Raw genomic sequence first — 14,495 nt, forward strand, 5'->3', positions numbered from 1 at the left:
CTATTATAATATGACAGACCAGCTAGATCTACTCTCTCTATTATAATATGACAGACCAGCTAGATCTACTGTCTCTATTATATTATGACAGACCAGCTAGATCTACTGTCTCTGTTATATTATGACAGACCAGCTAGATCTACTCTCTCTCTATTGACAGACCAGCTAGATACTGTATGATATGACAGACCAGCTAGATCTACTGTCTCTATTATATTATGACAGACCAGCTAGATCTACTGTCTCTATTATATTATGACAGACCAGCTAGATCTACTGTCTCTATTATATTATGACAGACCAGCTAGATCTACTACTGTCTCTATTATATTATGACAGACCAGCTAGATCTACTGTCTCTATTATATTATGACAGACCAGCTAGATCTACTGTCTCTATTATATTATGACAGACCAGCTAGATCTACTGTCTCTATTATATTATGACAGACCAGCTAGATCTACTGTCTCTATTATATTATGACAGACCAGCTAGATCTACTGTCTCTATTATATTATGACAGACCAGCTAGATCTACTGTCTCTATTATATTATGACTGTCTCTATTATATTTTGACAGACCAGCTAGATCTACTGTCTCTATTATAATATGACAGACCAGCTAGATCTACTGTCTCTGTAATATGACAAACCAACTAGATCTACTGTCTCTATTATAATATTTTGACAGACCAGCTAGATCTACTGTCTCTATTATATTATGACAGACCAGCTAGATCTACTGTCTCTATTATATTATGACAGACCAGCTAGATCTACTGTCTCTATTATATTATGACAGACCAGCTAGATCTACTGTCTCTATTATATTATGACAGACCAGCTAGATCTACTGTCTCTATTATATTATGACAGACCAGCTAGATCTACTGTCTCTATTATATTATGACAGACCAGCTAGATCTACTGTCTCTATTATAATATGACAGACCAGCTAGATCTACTGTCTCTATTATATTATGACAGACCAGCTAGATCTACTGTCTCTATTATATTATGACAGACCAGCTAGATCTACTGTCTCTATTATATTATGACAGACCAGCTAGATCTACTGTCTCTATTATAATATGACAGACCAGCTAGATCTACTGTCTCTATTATATTATGACAGACCAGCTAGATCTACTGTCTCTATTATATTATGACAGACCAGCTAGATCTACTGTCTCTATTATATTATGACAGACCAGCTAGATCTACTGTCTCTATTATATTATGACAGACCAGCTAGATCTACTGTCTCTATTATATTATGACAGACCAGCTAGATCTACTGTCTCTATTATATTATGACAGACCAGCTAGATCTACTGTCTCTATTATATTATGACAGACCAGCTAGATCTACTGTCTCTATTATATATGACAGACCAGCTAGATCTACTGTCTCTATTATAATATGACAGACCAGCTAGATCTACTGTCTCTATTATAATATGACAGACCAGCTAGATCTACTGTCTCTATTATATTATGACAGACCAGCTAGATCTACTGTCTCTATTATATTATGACAGACCAGCTAGATCTACTGTCTCTATTATATTATGACAGACCAGCTAGATCTACTGTCTCTATTATAATATGACAGACCAGCTAGATCTACTGTCTCTATTATATTATGACAGACCAGCTAGATCTACTGTCTCTATTATAATATGACAGACCAGCTAGATCTACTGTCTCTATTATATTATGACAGACCAGCTAGATCTACTGTCTCTATTATATTATGACAGACCAGCTAGATCTACTGTCTCTATTATATATGACAGACCAGCTAGATCTACTGTCTCTATTATATTATGACAGACCAGCTAGATCTACTGTCTCTATTATAATATGACAGACCAGCTAGATCTACTGTCTCTATTATATTATGACAGACCAGCTAGATCTACTGTCTCTATTATATTATGACAGACCAGCTAGATCTACTGTCTCTATTATATATGACAGACCAGCTAGATCTACTGTCTCTATTATATTATGACAGACCAGCTAGATCTACTGTCTCTATTATATTATGACAGACCAGCTAGATCTACTGTCTCTATTATATTATGACAGACCAGCTAGATCTACTGTCTCTATTATATTATGACAGACCAGCTAGATCTACTGTCTCTATTATATTATGACAGACCAGCTAGATCTACTGTCTCTATTATATTATGACAGACCAGCTAGATCTACTGTCTCTATTATAATATGACAGACCAGCTAGATCTACTGTCTCTATTATATTATGACAGACCAGCTAGATCTACTGTCTCTATTATAATATGACAGACCAGCTAGATCTACTGTCTCTATTATATTATGACAGACCAGCTAGATCTACTGTCTCTATTATATTATGACAGACCAGCTAGATCTACTGTCTCTATTATATTATGACAGACCAGCTAGATCTACTGTCTCTATTATATTATGACAGACCAGCTAGATCTACTGTCTCTATTATATTATGACAGACCAGCTAGATCTACTGTCTCTATTATATTATGACAGACCAGCTAGATCTACTGTCTCTATTATATTATGACAGACCAGCTAGATCTACTGTCTCTATTATATTATGACAGACCAGCTAGATCTACTGTCTCTATTATATTATGACAGACCAGCTAGATCTACTGTCTCTATTATATTATGACAGACCAGCTAGATCTACTGTCTCTATTATATTATGACAGACCAGCTAGATCTACTGTCTCTATTATATTATGACAGACCAGCTAGATCTACTGTCTCTATTATATTATGACAGACCAGCTAGATCTACTGTCTCTATTATAATCATGACAGACCAGCTAGATCTACTGTCTCTATTATATTATGACAGACCAGCTAGATCTACTGTCTCTATTATAATATGACAGACCAGCTAGATCTACTGTCTCTATTATATTATGACAGACCAGCTAGATCTACTGTCTCTATTATAATATGACAGACCAGCTAGATCTACTGTCTCTATTATATTATGACAGACCAGCTAGATCTACTGTCTCTATTATATATGACAGACCAGCTAGATCTACTGTCTCTATTATATTATGACAGACCAGCTAGATCTACTGTCTCTATTATATTATGACAGACCAGCTAGATCTACTGTCTCTATTATATTATGACAGACCAGCTAGATCTACTGTCTCTATTATATTATGACAGACCAGCTAGATCTACTGTCTCTATTATATTATGACAGACCAGCTAGATCTACTGTCTCTATTATATTATGACAGACCAGCTAGATCTACTGTCTCTATTATATTATGACAGACCAGCTAGATCTACTACTGTCTCTATTATATTATGACAGACCAGCTAGATCTACTGTCTCTATTATATTATGACAGACCAGCTAGATCTACTGTCTCTATTATAATATGACAGACCAGCTAGATCTACTGTCTCTATTATAATTATGACAGACCAGCTAGATCTACTGTCTCTATTATATTATGACAGACCAGCTAGATCTACTGTCTCTATTATATTATGACAGACCAGCTAGATCTACTGTCTCTATTATATTATGACAGACCAGCTAGATCTACTGTCTCTATTATATTATGACAGACCAGCTAGATCTACTGTCTCTATTATATTATGACAGACCAGCTAGATCTACTGTCTCTATTATATTATGACAGACCAGCTAGATCTACTGTCTCTATTTATATTATGACAGACCAGCTAGATCTACTCTCTCTATTATAATATGACAGACCAGCTAGATCTACTGTCTCTGTAATATGACAGACCAGCTAGATCTACTGTCTCTATTATATTATGACAGACCAGCTAGATCTACTGTCTCTATTATATTATGACAGACCAGCTAGATCTACTGTCTCTATTATAATATGACAGACCAGCTAGATCTACTGTCTCTATTATATTATGACAGACCAGCTAGATCTACTGTCTCTATTATATTATGACAGACCAGCTAGATCTACTGTCTCTATTATATTATGACAGACCAGCTAGATCTACTGTCTCTATTATATTATGACAGACCAGCTAGATCTACTGTCTCTATTATAATATGACAGACCAGCTAGATCTACTGTCTCTATTATATTATGACAGACCAGCTAGATCTACTGTCTCTATTATATTATGACAGACCAGCTAGATCTACTGTCTCTATTATATTATGACAGACCAGCTAGATCTACTGTCTCTATTATAATATGACAGACCAGCTAGATCTACTGTCTCTATTATATTATGACAGACCAGCTAGATCTACTGTCTCTATTATAATATGACAGACCAGCTAGATCTACTGTCTCTATTATATTATGACAGACCAGCTAGATCTACTGTCTCTATTATATTATGACAGACCAGCTAGATCTACTGTCTCTATTATATTATGACAGACCAGCTAGATCTACTGTCTCTATTATATTATGACAGACCAGCTAGATCTACTGTCTCTATTATATTATGACAGACCAGCTAGATCTACTGTCTCTATTATATTATGACAGACCAGCTAGATCTACTGTCTCTATTATATTATGACAGACCAGCTAGATCTACTGTCTCTATTATATTATGACAGACCAGCTAGATCTACTGTCTCTATTATATTATGACAGACCAGCTAGATCTACTGTCTCTATTATATTATGACAGACCAGCTAGATCTACTGTCTCTATTATATATGACAGACCAGCTAGATCTACTGTCTCTATTATAATATGACAGACCAGCTAGATCTACTGTCTCTTATAATATGACAAACCAATTAGATCTACTGTCTCTATTATATTATGACAGACCAGCTAGATCTACTGTCTCTATTATAATATGACAGACCAGCTAGATCTACTGTCTCTATTATAATATGACAGACCAGCTAGATCTACTGTCTCTATTATATTATGACAGACCAGCTAGATCTACTGTCTCTATTATAATTTGACAGACCAGCTAGATCTACTGTCTCTATTTCATTATGACAGACCAGCTAGATCTACTCTCTCTATTATAATATGACAGACCAGCTAGATCTACTGTCTCTATTATAATATGACAGACCAGCTAGATCTACTGTCTCTATTATAATATGACAGACCAGCTAGACCTACTGTCACAATTATATTATGACAGACCAGCTAGATCTACTGTCTCTATTATAATATGACAGACCAGCTAGATCTACTGTCTCTATTTTATTATGACAGACCAGCTAGATCTACTCTCTCTATTATAATATGACAGACCAGCTAGATCTACTGTCTCTATTATATTATGACAGACCAGCTAGATCTACTGTCTCTATTATATTATGACAGACCAGCTAGATCTACTGTCTCTATTATATTATGACAGACCAGCTAGATCTACTCTCTCTTATAATGACAGACCAGCTAGATCTACTGTCTCTGTAATATGACAGACCAGCTAGATCTACTGTCTCTATTATATTATGACAGACCAGCTAGATCTACTGTCTATATTATAATATGACAGACCATCTAGATCTACTGCCTCTATTATATATGACAGACCAGCTAGATCTACTCTCGCTTATAATATGACAGGCCAGCTAGATCTACTGTCTCTGTTAAATGACAGACCAGCTAGATCTACTGTCTCTATTACAATATGACAGACCAGCTAGATCTACTGTCTCTATTATATTATGACAGACCAGCTAGATCTACCTTCTCTATTATATTATGACAGACCAGCTAGACCTACTGTCACAATTATATTACGACAGACCCAGCTAGATCTACTGTCTCTCTTATAATATGACAGACCAGCTAGATCTACTCTCTCTTATAATATGACAGACCAGCTAGATCTACCATCTCTGTAATATGACAGACCAGCTAGATCTACTGTCTCTATTATATTATGACAGACCAGCTAGATCTACTTTCAACTTTTGCCTAAAATGACTTACCCAAATCTAACTGCCTGTAGCTCAGGACATGAAACAAGGATATGCATATTCTTGGTACCATTTGCAAGGAAACACTTTGAAGTTTGTGGAAATCTGAAAGGAATGTAGGAGAATATAACACATTAGATATGGTAGGTAGCCTAGTGGTTAGAGCATTGTACTAGTAACTGAAAGGTTGCAAGATCGAATCCCCGAGCCGACAAGGTAAAAATCTGTCGTTCTACCCCTGAACAAGGCAGTTGACCCACTGTTCCTAGGCCGTCATTGAAAATAAGAATTTGTTCTTAACTGACTTGCTTAGTTAAATAAAGGTTACATTTTTTTTTCAATTAACAAAACAGTTTTTACAGCAAGAAGTGAAAAGGTTAGCCCAACTAAGTAATCATTAATGATTTGCATTATCTCAATTATCATTCTTTCACTGCATGACAATGCACATTTGTTATAGCCTACAATTGTTATTGTCTTTGAAGCCAAAAACAGGACATGTACTTGTGGGAAATGCTCTAAATAGCAAGTTTTTTATTTTCATACCAATAGGCCTACATGAAACCAAAATTACGCCTACTGGGCGAATAAATTAAAATAACAATTAAGCTTACAGCTATTTCAACATATATTTGTAATGGCAATAAAACAGCTTTTGGCTTTGAATGGTCACCAAAAAGGAGGGCTCGCTACCTCCCAATTCCCAATGAACTTAACCCCTGGCTATCAGATTACAACAAGGTTTATAAGACCAAGTTCAAATTAGTGGTTAGAGCATTGTACTGACATCCATTCCTATGTCCAGGAGAATCTGACATCCATTCCAGTCATCAAATTCAAAGCAATCGACACACTGCTGCCTAAAAGGGATTGGAATGCTTTGAGTCAACTTCTCTTGTTGTGGCCTACTTCACATTGTTGGTCTTGAGCTAGGGTATACCCGAGCATACCCAACTGATGTAGGCTTAGATAGAACTAACAGTGGTACCAAGTGTGTAGTAGTAGGTGTCTTGGTCCTGGATGGATAGCTCTTTTCTATCCATCCATCAAACTTGGATTTGTCGTTGTGGCTTTGTGCTTGGATTGTAGGAGTTGAGCAGGTGAAGGTGTTGGCTTTATAAAGAGCTGTGCTACCCACTAAAGCAGGGGTGTATTCATTAGTGCATACCGTAGCAAACTGTTTATCAGGAAACAGTTTTGCCATAAAAATAAGCATTTCTTATTGGACAAGTTGAGGTTAATCCCGCCTCGTTTCCGCAATTTCCTTCGATTTGACTCCTAGTGAATAGTCCCCTGGATGTCTTCCCTTTCAATGGGATTCATCCATTGCCCGATGAATGACAATGGATGGTGATGGATGATGATTGTTCGACAGAGCACGCACAAACAGTCGTCCGTCTTTTTACTTATGTCATACACGATTTAATCCGTGTTCATGCGTCTGAGTGTGGCAATAGTCATGTGTAAATCCTCTTCTCTCTCCCTTCTTGTTTTTATACCTCCTCCTTGGAGGTATCCCTATCACCGCCCGCAATCACAGGGCTCTCCAGAGGGTGATGCGGTCTGCCCAACGCATCACCTGGGCACACTGCCCTTCAGGACACTTACAGCACCCGATGTCACAGGAAGGCCAAAAAGATCATTAAGGACATCAACCGCCCGAGCCACTGCCTGTTCACCCTATTATCATCCAGAAGGCGAGGTCAGTACAGGTGCATCAAAGCTGGGACCGAGAGACTGAAAAAACAGCTTCTATCTCAAGGCCATCAGACTGTTAATTAGCTATCACTAGCTTAGAGGCTGCTGCCCTATATACTGTATATACACATGGAATCACTGGCCACTTTAATAATGGAACACTAGTCACTTTAATAACGTTTACATACTGCTTTACTCATCCCATATATATATACACACTGTTTTCTATTCTACTGTATTTTAGTCAATGCCACTCCGACATTGCTAGTCCTAATATTTATATATTTCTTAATTCCATTATTTTACTTTTAGATTTGTGTGTATTGTTGTGAATTGTTATATACTACTGCACTGTTGGAGCTAGGAACACAAGCGTTTCTCTACACCCGCAATAACATCTGCTAAATATGTGTGTGACCAATAAGATTTGATTTAGTGTGTGTCTTTGTGTGTGTGTGACATTTATGTTAACTGGGCACCATATGTCCCTCCAATATGATGATGATGACCCTACTTGGCATGCAAAATGCCCACATTACATTGTTTAAGATGTTACATGGAAAATGTCATACTCGGAAATCACACACCTTGGAGCAATGTTGGAGCTACGGCAATGAATGTCAGATTCTCTTGGACAGAGGAATGGATGTCAGATTCTCTTGGACAGAGGAATGGATGTCAGATTCTCTTGGACAGAGGAATGGATGTCAGATTCTCTTGGACAGAGGAATGGATGTCAGATTCTCTTGGACAGAGGAATGGATGTCAGATTCTCTTGGACAGAGGAATGGATGTCAGATTCTCTTGGACAGAGGAATGGATGTCAGATTCTCTTGGACAGAGGAATGGATGTCAGATTCTCTTGGACAGAGGAATGGATGTCAGATTCTCTTGGACAGAGGAATGGATGTCAGATTCTCTTGGACAGAGGAATGGATGTCAGATTCTCTTGGACAGAGGAATAGATGTCAGATTCTCTTGGACAGAGGAATGGATGTCAGATTCTCTTGGACAGAGGAATGGATGTCAGATTCTCTTGGACATTTCAAAAAGGAAAAACAGACAGAAAACTCCCCAACAAGTCACGTGTTTGGGTAGACGGGGCATAAAATATGATCTGGAAATGTGCTGATATTTAGCTGGGGAAGAGGCGGATACAGCAATGATGACACTGTTGAGTGGTGTCTCATTTCTGACTCCTCCTCTCTGTCCCAACTGAAGCCGGAACTTCTAGGCCTGATTTTAAAAAATGTATAATACAAAATATATATATTACATTTTTTTGTTGGGGTGGGGGACTCAAATTACCGACATGGTCATCAGTTATCTTATTAAAAACATTTGCTTCCACCCTACGGCAAAATTGCAGGAAATTAGTTATAAAACTGCTAAATCTACCCCATGGCAAAATGTGTGTGTGGGGCGGGGGGGTATGGATGTGGGTACAGTCCCAGGACCACTGCGGCCCCTCATGATCAATTCCATTTTCTTTATGGCCCCCAAAGCCATCAACTTGTAATTTAGCTGAACTGACCTTTTAAGGATATTAGTCATGATTTTATAGTATGTTTATTTGTCTACTGAAACAGACCCATCACAGGAGTTTCTGATTTCCTAATGTTGTCAATGTCAACAGTGAAGGGCCAGGAATGCCAATATCTCTCTGGACTGATTAGCAAGACTTGATTAGCTTTCAAGGCGATTAATTTGACCAGCATGTGGTAAGCCTTAAAACCACAGGTACATGACTGTCAAAGGAGTGTTTGAATGGTGTCATGTCTTTAATGGTGTCAAAGGTCTTTGTTTCTGGCCATTTTGAGCCTGTAATCGAACCCACACACGCTGATGCTGCAGATACTCAACTAGTCTAAAGAAGGCCAGTTTTCTTGGTTCTTTAAATCAGTTTTCAGCTGTGCTAACATATTTGCCAAAGGGTTTTCTAATGATTAATTATCCTTTTAAGATGATAAACTTGGATTAGCTAACACAACGTGCCATTGGAACACAGGAGTGATGGTTGCTGATAATGGGCCTCTATACGCCTATGTAGATATTCCATAAACAATCTGCCATTTCCAGCTACAATAGTCATTTACAGCATTAACAATGTCTACACTGTATTTCTGATCAATTTGATGTTATTTTAATGGACAAAAAATGTGCTTTTTAAGTGACCCCAAACTTTTGAACGGTCGTGTTTATTTATAACCTACTAGGCGGGGTCAATTCCTTACACATCAAGACAGCCAATACATCTCTGTTGCTAGGCAGGAACATAGTTGGCTCCTCTCACTGGTGAAGTCATGGCCCTTCCTGATTCTAGAACTTTCGTGGGCGTGGAAGTGTGTGTGAGATAGGACTGTAGTAGGAGGGTCGTTGTGATGGGCCCCTCTGTGTGAGATAGGACTGTAGTAGGAGGGTCTTTGGGGTGGGCCCCTCTGGCCCCCCTCCCAGAGGTTTCTTCTCACTTCAACTGTTGACTTGACCTCAAGCCAAATTCCTCGCTCCTCCGTAGTTCTGCTGCTGGCCTGCCTTATCAGAGACTAACTGTTGCCCTTCGCCTTCCTTAGTAACTCTCCGTACACCTTATTGAACCTTCATTGACACAGAACATAAACCGTTATCATATGTGTAACGTCACTGACTTGCCTAGTTTAAATAAAGGTGAAATAAGTCATCAACAAGTTATTTTATATAGTGACAGGAATAAGTATATTTCTAGTTAGAAGCCAACAACGTAAAACAGAAAAACAAGAGAAGAAGCCAGCTGGTGCCTGCTTCCTTTAAAGAGGTCCCTGGTGTGTTTATCTAACGTTTAAAATATGTATGCTCTCCCAGACACTGTTTTAATAGGCTCCAAGTCGGATTTACGACTCAAATTAATGAAGCTGCTGGGATTGGGGCAAACACAAAAGCTAAAGCCCGGTGTCCCTTTAAAGAAAAGGAACAGGATATCTATGAGCTGTGACCCAGAAAGGTTCCTGCAGCACATTGTAATTGGCCCATGGAGAATTGCTTTTTTCTAGTTAGGATGGAGTGACAGTTTTAAAGGCACAATCTGGGATATTAATGATTTATATTTTGCTTCTTTGCTTCTTTGCTTCCATTGCTTCTTGAAAAATATAGGTTAATGCCTCATGGGCTTAGAAATGTTTCTTCCCCTATCATACCCCAAAATACAAGGTACTCCATTGATTAGCTCCATCTATACATTTTGAGAGTAGTTTCAATTCCCCAGCACAATTTCTCAGCTATACCGAACCAAGTGGTGGGTCCGTCGTTTCTGTCATGAAACAAACTAAGGATTGTGTATGTACTGCTACTCCGTATGTTGATGCTGTGTCTTATCATGTTGAATTAAGATTCAAGTAGGCATGTTATTGGCAGCTATTCTCATGGGTAGAGACCCTACGGCTCAGCCTGATCTGTGACAGCTATTCTCATGGGTAGAGACTCTACAGCTCAGCCTGATGTGTGACAGCTATTCTCATGGGTAGAGACCCTACAGCTCAGCCTGATGTGTGACAGCTATTCTCATGGGTAGAGACCCTACAGCTCAGCCTGATGTGTGACAGCTATTCTCATGGGTAGAGACCCTACAGCTCAGCCTGATGAGTGACAGCTATTCTCATGGGTAGAGACCCTACAGCTCAGCCTGATGTGTGACAGCTATTCTCATGGGTAGAGACCCTACAGCTCAGCCTGATGTGTGACAGCTATTCTCATGGGTAGAGACCCTACAGCTCAGCCTGATGTGTGACAGCTATTCTCATGGGTAGAGACCCTACAGCTCAGCCTGATGAGTGACACATGGGAAATGGCACTTGTTTGCTGTTTTTTTTTTCTCCAGATGAACATTTTGAAAGTATTAAAATGAATCTGCCGTGGTTTTTATCACGTTTGAGTGTGTCATTTGACATCGGATGTAACTTTGTTTGAGAATGCGGGAGAATCATTAAGGTATACTGTAGAGGAGAATGCCTATCAATGGCAACAGTCACCCATTTGCTATGCACAGTACACTGACTATAGTCACACCATCCGTTATCTCCAGTATATTTCTGCTCCATCTATTCCACATGGTTGGTAGTTATGGTTACGCACACAATCGTACAGTTGCTGGAATTAAAAATTCCCCCTCAAACTATTTATAAGGACGACTCAGGAGGACATCCTTCCGGGTTCCTTGCTCGACTGCATAGTCTGCATATTCATTTCATTACGGGAAAAAAAGAACGGCTCACCTATTCCTCTCCAACTGTCACCTTGTTTCAATAGTGGGATCATGTGCGCTTCTGGTGTGAAAAATCCTCCTCGCTTGTGTTTGTAGGGTACATCAAACCTATGATGAATATCAAACACACAACCAGACTGACAGTTTCAGGACCGTTCTCCCTCCACAATTGATTATATAGCTTTGACCTTTGAGCCATGAACGATCGTAGAGGCAGGTGGGTGATGGGAGAGGGAATGGGACTCTGTAGAGGAGGGTGTTGGGACCCTGTAGAGGTGGGTGATAGGACCCTGTAGAGGTGGCTGATGGGACCTGTAGAGTCCCATTCCCTCTCCCATCACCCACCTCTACAGAGTCCCATCACCCACCTCTACAGGGTCCCATCACCCACCTCTACAGGGTCCCATCACCCACCTCTACAGGGTCCCATCACAGGGTCCCATCACCCACCTCTACAGGGTCCCATCACCCACCTCTACAGGGTCCCATCACCCACCTCTACAGAGTCCCATTCCCTCCCATCACCCACCTCCAGAGTACCATCACCCACCTCTACAGAGTTCCTTCACCCACCTCTACAGGGTCCCATCACCCACCTCTACAGAGTACCATCACCCACCTCTACAGGGTCCCATCACCCAGGGTCCCATCACCCTCTCTACAGGGTCCCATCACCCACCTCTACAGGGTCCCATCACCTACAGGGTCCCATCACCCACCTCTACAGGAGTCCCATCACCCACCACCTATCACCCACCTCTACAGGGTCCCATCACCCACCTCTACAGGGTCCCATCACCCACCTCTACAGGGTCCCATCACCCACCTCCATCACCCACCTCAGGGTCCCATCACCCACCTCTACAGGGTCCCATCACCCACCTCTACAGGGTCCCATCACCCACCTCTACAGGTCCCATCACCCACCTCTACAGGGTCCCATCACCCACCTCTACAGGGTCCCATCACCCACCTCTACAGGGTCCCATCACCCACCTCTACAGGGTCCCATCACCCACCTCTACAGGGTCCCATCACCCACCTCTACAGGGTCCCACCTCTACAGGGTCCCCCACCTCTACCTCCCAGGGTCCCATCACCCACCTCTACAGAGTCCCATCACCCACCTCTACAGAGTCCCATCACCCACCTCTACAGAGTCCCATCACCCACCTCTACAGAGTCCCATCACCCACCTCTACAGAGTCCCATCACCCACCTCTACAGAGGGAGAATGGGAATGTTTGTATAGTATGGCTGCTGATGCAGCATTCTAATGTACTCATACAGAGGCTGGGAATAACATCTCATAACATCTAATTTGTATCACATGCGATAGACAGAAATCTAACAGAAATCTAATCCTCCAAGAGTAATTGTTGTGGTGTATCTTACATTTCCAAATATCTGTGGAAAGAAGAATTTTGTACAATAAGGCTTTGAGAGTGGTGAAAAGCTTTATCTCCCCTTCCCCATTCTTCATAGATGGCATGCATCCCAAATGGCACCCTATTCCCTATCTAGTGCACTACTTTAGACCAGAGCCCTAATCCCTATATAGTGCACTACTTTAGACCAGAGCGCTATTCCCTATATAGTGCACTACTTTAGACCAGAGCCCTATTCCCTATATAGTGCACTACTTTAGACCAGAGCCCTATTCCCTATATAGTGCACTACTTTAGACCAGAGCCCTATTCCCTATATAGTGCACTACTTTAGACCAGAGCCCCATTCCCTATATAGTGCACTACTTTAGACCAGAGCCCTATTCTCTATATAGTGCACTACTTTAGACCAGAGCCCTATTCCTATATAGTGCACTACTTTAGACCAGAGCCCTATTCCCTATATAGTGCACTACTTTAGACCAGAGCCCTATTCCCTATATAGTGCACTACTTTAGACCAGAGCCCCATTCCCCCTACTTTAGACCAGAGCCCTATTCTCTATATAGTGCACTACTTTAGACCAGAGCCCTATTCCCTATATAGTGCACTACTTTAGACCAGAGCCCCCTATTACTTTAGACCAGAGCCCTAATCCCTATACAGTGCACTACTTTAGACCAGAACCCTATTCCCTATATAGTGCACTACTTTAGACCAGAGCCCTATTCCCTATATAGTGCACTACTTTAGACCAGAGCCCTATTCCCTATATAGTGCACTACTTTAGACCAGAGCCCTATTCCCTATATAGTGCACTACTTTTCACCAGGGCCCTATTCCCTATATAGTGCACTACTTTTCACCAGGCCCCTATTCCCTATATACTGCACTACTTTTCACCAGGGCCCACAGTAGTGCACTATGTACAGATAGGGTGCCATTGGGGACGGCACAATGGGCTTTCAGCTTTGATAGGCATGTACGAGTCGATCTCCGTGGTATCATCCTCAGGTCTGTCTCAGGGTTAATTGGATGCGCTTTCTCCAAATCCGTGGCTTTAGTGTTTCAGTCAGAGGAAGTATTTGTCCCGGAGGTGCTGCTGTGTTCATGTCCTTTCCCCAGGTAGGAATGCAGATATTCAGGCAGATAGGATGTTCCCATGGCCCCTCCTCTGGTTCCCAGGCTCCGGGGCTCCAGACAGGGCCAGGGGGATACAC

The sequence above is a fragment of the Oncorhynchus tshawytscha genome, unplaced genomic scaffold, assembly GCF_018296145.1.
Source record: "Oncorhynchus tshawytscha isolate Ot180627B unplaced genomic scaffold, Otsh_v2.0 Un_contig_9672_pilon_pilon, whole genome shotgun sequence".
In the NCBI taxonomy this organism is placed as follows: Eukaryota; Metazoa; Chordata; class Actinopteri; order Salmoniformes; family Salmonidae; genus Oncorhynchus; species Oncorhynchus tshawytscha.